Source organism: Cololabis saira, chromosome 16 (assembly GCF_033807715.1).
Source record: "Cololabis saira isolate AMF1-May2022 chromosome 16, fColSai1.1, whole genome shotgun sequence".
In the NCBI taxonomy this organism is placed as follows: Eukaryota; Metazoa; Chordata; class Actinopteri; order Beloniformes; family Belonidae; genus Cololabis; species Cololabis saira.
In genome coordinates this window covers 39,596,417-39,601,962 of record NC_084602.1, presented here as the reverse complement: position 1 = coordinate 39,601,962, position 5,546 = coordinate 39,596,417, and positions in this window count along the sequence as shown.

Genomic DNA, 5,546 nt, shown 5'->3' with positions numbered 1-5,546 from the left:
CACACACACACACACACACACACACACACACACACACACACACACACACACACACACACACACACACACACACATACACATCTATATATATACACACACACATCTCTCTCTCTCTCTCTCTCTCTCTCTCTCTCTCTCTCTCTCTCTCTCTCTCTCTCTCTCTCTCTCTCTCTCTCTCTCTCTCTCTCTCTCTCTCTATATATATATATATATATATATATATAGTAACTGTTGAGTAACGTCAGATTTATTTTTTTAACACAACCATTCAAACAGACAGAAGTACAAAATAATCATCTTCAGGCAAATTAAATCAATAAAAATAAAATAAAATAAATTAAAATGAATAAAAAATAGCTTAAATTAAAATAAAGTAAATTTAAGTACTTTAATAAATAAAATAATGACAGAACAAAAAAATAAATGAAGCACAAGTAGCACAAAATTTCCAGCCTTTGTACTTTTCTTTTTTAACCAGCAGAACTAGAACAAGCCCATGAACTCATAGAAACTCTGTGTGTGTTTGAGTCTGTGTAAATGTGACAAAACATGCAAAAACAAACATTTTTCCCAAAGAATCACTCAGTGATGTCATGAGATTGACGTCTACGCGGAGGGTATACAAGAAAAGTAACAAGCTCAATCTAGCCTAATGTAGCGGAGTAAGAGTAACAGTTTCTACTTCACAAATCTACTCTAGTAAAAGTAAAAAGTATAGGGATTCAAAACTACTCCTACAACATTTCCCAAAACTTACTCAAGTAAATGTAACGGAGTAAATGTAACCTCTGCAAATAAGTAATTTTAATGCAGTAACTTATATGTCCACTAGAGGGCAAATAAATGCATTTAAATGCAGTAATTAATATGTCCGCTAGAGGGCAGATAAGTAATTTTAATGCAGTAACTTATATGTCCACTAGATGGCAAATAAATGCATTTCAATGCAGTAACTAATATGTCCACTAGAGGGCAAATAAGTAATTTTAGGGCAGTCATTTTTATGTCCACTAGAGGGCAAATAAGTAAAGTTTAATACAGTAATTTATACGTCAATGAGAGTGCAAGTAAATACATTTTAATTTTCAATTCAATTCAATTTTATTTATATAGCGTCTAATACAACAGATGTTGTCTCTAGACGCTTTCCAGAGATCCAGAACATGAACACAAATTACATTTAATGCAGTAATTTATGTGTCCACGAGAAGACAAATAAGTAATTTTAATTCAGTAACTTATTTGTCCATTAGAGGGCAAATCGATGCATTAAAATGCAGTAACTTCTATGTCCACGGAAGGGCAAATAAGTAATTTTAATGCAGTAATTTATGTGTCCACTAGAGGGCAAATAAGTAAAGTTTGATGCAGTAATTTATATGTCCGCTAACATTCAAATAGCCCCCCCCCCCACACAGCAGCTTTAAAACATTGAGTTTCAACAGTTTAAACAGAGGATCCAGGTGAGGAAACGGGGGCCCCCACAGAGACCATCCCAGCGCACAAAGGGGCCCCCCACAGAGACCATCCCGGCCCACAAGGGGTCCTCCACAGAGACCATCCCGGCCCACAAGGGGGGCCCCCACAGACACCATCCCGGGCCACAAGGGGGGCCCCCACAGAGACCATCCCGGGCCACAAGGGGGGCCCCCACAGAGACCATCCCGGCCCGGACGGATAGAGGAGTCCACACCACAGCGGTAAAGCCGTGGTGCAGAGCTCCACAACCATCCAGGCCAGAACCACCCCCTGGACGACCCCCTGCAGGCCAGAATCCACTGGAGCTAAAAGCTAAAGGAGGCTATGAAGTCAAAATACACACTAAAAGAGTTTAAAAGTATAACAGAAAATCCAAAAATTGGTCTTAAAAGCAATACCTGCTAAAATAAACATAAGAACAACTTAAAACCATAAGAGCATAAGACCTGGATTAAAACAACAAGAACAGCTAGTTAAAACAAGGGAATACAAGAAAGACTAAAATGAATCAGCTAAAAGCCAATTTAAAAAGGTGAGTCTGTTCCACAGCCATGGGCCGTAGAAGTGAAATGATGCCTCAGCGGGGGTTACAGTTCTAACTTTGGGAATGATTAAAAGGCCGGTGCCGGAGGACCTCAGGGTCCGCGAGGGTTTATAAGGTAAAAGCAGATCAGACAAGGGGCACGGAGGCGCAGCAGGTAGTGCAGCCGTCTCACAGCAAGAAGGTCCTGGGTTCGATTCCCACCGGGGACGCTGTGGGCGCTGAAGTGCGTGTTAGTTCCCCCATGACTTCAGCACCCACACCCTGGGTGGGGTTGGAGAAAGGGCCTTTCTGTGTGGAGTTTGCATGTTCTCCCCGTGTTCCCTTGGGTAGCAATGTGAGCTACCCTCAAAAAAACATGCAACAGTCCTGGGCTATACTTGCCCCCTCTGGCCAACCGAGGTGCCAGATGGGGTGGGGAGGATCCGGCCGGAATAACGTGATCCTTCCACGCGCTACGTCCAGCCGGAGAAGCCCCACCTGGTGAAAAGATGCGGCCTGCTCACTCCTCAGAGGAGACCTGAGCTCAGTGCAGGAACTCCCGGGGTTGGTAGAGGGATCAATGCCCAGGACTGTCAGTAGGTAGGAGCACTGCGTGATAAAAAATGGGGGGAAAAACCGGGATAAAAAAAAAAAGCCAAAAAGCAAAAAAAAGCAGATCAGACAGATAAGAAGATTCTAAAACTGGTGTAATGTGAGCCCTCTGGTCTTTGTCAGCACACGTGCAGCTGAGTTTTGTAATAGTTGGAGACTAGAAATGCTCTTTTTAGGAAGACCAGAAAGCAGGGCATTACAAAAATCAATACAACTGGAAATAAAAGCATGCATCAGCACGCATCAAGCATGCATCAGCACCAGCACATATGTCCACTAGAGGGCAAATAAGTAAAGTTTAATACAGTAATTTATATGAAATGATATGAAATGGATGAAACAGGTATAAAGGATGGATGGATGGATGGATGGATGGATGGATGGATGGATGGATGGATGGATGGATGGATAGATAGACATTGTAAAAAATATATGTCCATTACAAAGTCAACAAAGTCAATGTTAATACAGTGTTTTATATGTCCACTAGAGGGCAACTTTGTCATTTTAATGCAGTAATTGATATGTCCATTAGAGCCCTTTGGCCTCATGTACAAAGAGTGTGTGGATTTGAACATGAATCTGCACGTGGAATTTTTGCGTACGCAAACAAAAATTCAGATGTTTCCTCCCTCATGTAGATCCATTTGAATATGATAATGAAGATAATTATCCATTGGCAGCACGGTGGTTTAGTGGTTAGCACTGTTGCCTCACAGCAAGAAGGTCCCCGGTTCGACTCCCAGGCCCGGTAGGGGCCTTTCTGTGTGGAGTTTGCATGTTCTCCCCGTGCTTGCGTGGGTTCTCTCCGGGTACTCCGGCTTCCTCCTGCAGTCCAAAAACATGCGTAGTAGGTTAATTGGTGATTCTAAATTGCCCGTAGGTGTGAGCGTGAGTGTGGTTGGGAGCATGGTTTGTGTGTTTATATGTGGCCCTGTGATGGACTGGTGACCTGTCCAGGGTGTAACCCCTGCCTCTCACCTGAAATGAGCTGGGATAGGCTCCTGCAGACCCCCGTGACCCTGCAAAGGATAAAGCGGGTATAGATAATGGATGGATGGATTATCCATTAAAAACCACTCATCTTAACAAGGAACTTGCAAAAACAAGTAAAACAAATGAAAAAACATCTGCTGTGAGCTGGAGACACTCCTATCAAAACTTGAGGCCTGGAAAAAATAATTGATTTGGGAACATTTATTCCGATTTAAGCTGCATTGCATTATGGGGATTGTTGTTCTTTGCTGTGTGTTGCGTTCCGTGAAGAGTTGTGGTTTTATTATGATCGTCAGGGTTTGTGAATGTTTATGGGCAGCGTTAGTGCATCATTACACTCTCCTTTTCTCATTTGTATTTGAATAACCGACACCAGAACTTAAGTTGGTGGATGAAAAACGGCTCCTCGTTCAGCTTTACTGTCACGCGTATTATATACTGGCGGATTAAGACCAATGTACTCGTGTATTGAGTCTTACACATTGTGGATGTCCACGATCACCTCTCTCATAAGTATAACAATGTGAACAACATAAACTTATATTTAAAACATGACGCATCACGATCTGATTCCTCTGCTGCAGAAATAAAGACAAGTTTTGCCAACAGGATTATTGAGTTGCAAACGTGAGAAATAAAGAGTCACTGTCGCTGTAGTCGCTGTAACTCGGAGTGTTGCATCCGCAGGAGGAGAAACCGGTCTAGATCCCGGCCTCCCTCACCGGAGAAACACTTTCTGGAGTCCTGCAGCCGACTCAATATCAGACTCTGAAAGTTGCCTAAACATTCAATAACAACTTTATTCATCAATGCTGAATCACATCAGTTCGTACCAACCAACGTTTTTTTAATTAAAGAACTAATTTAATTCTGCTTCTCTTGTGTTCGGGTCCCTTCTAAATTAACGGCTATTGTTGCTTTGGTTTGCAAGGTTGTATTAAAAGAAGACTAAAGCCTGGATGGCTTTAAACGTTTTAAATGTTAATGAAAAGAAAACTGAGGTCCTAGTTTTTCGTCCCAGTGCTGCCTGTGACTCGTATGTAGATCTAGGACCAGAGATGTCAGAGATGCTCCCAAAAAACTTGCTGTAGTTTAAGACTCTAACTTTTAAATGGAGAAACAAATTAACACAGTTGCAAATTCTAGTTTCTTCCAGTTGAGGCTTTTATCCAAAGTTAAAAAAATAAACTTTGAGAAAGTTATACACGTCTTTGTTTCATCCCGTCTAGACTACTGCAAATGTTTATGTTATGTTTTAGTTTCCCAAAAAAACAACATGCACAAGCATCTAGAACAGAGTTCCTGCCTGAAAGCAAGACTTTAACTGCACAAGCAGCGGCTGCAGCTCTGGAGACCGATGGTTCGATGGGCCGAGGAGTCCAGGGGCCGGCTGGTAATCTGGACATTCTGGAAAAGTCCAGAACCAGAACCAACATTTTCAGTATATCAACTAACAACAGGTGGCGCTAAGATGATAATTTAATGGACATAGGCCTAAAAACCAACAAGGCAGACTAACGTTAGGTGAGGATCAGAGGTGTCAAAAGTATTCATATTCATTACTCAGGTAGAAGTATAGATACTAGAGTTTAAAAATACTCCTGTAGAAGTCGAAGTATCAACTCAAGTTTTTTACTCAAGTAAAAGTATAAAAGTACTGATTTCAAAACTACTTAAAGTATAAAAGTAAAAGTAATGTAAGGGGGGAAAAAGCCATTAAGGACAAAAGCCATTGAAAATGAATGTATCTTAGTATAATGCAAATATATTAAAGAAGCATATATGTGTACTATTGAGCATTAACATGTGTTTCAGAGAGCAGGAGATATGATGACTAGTTGCCTATAAGTATTGTAATGGTGCAAAAAGTCAAACTTCAGAGGCATGTTATCATTTATCCTAACCTTTATTGGAATGTACATCCAAGTTTAGTTGC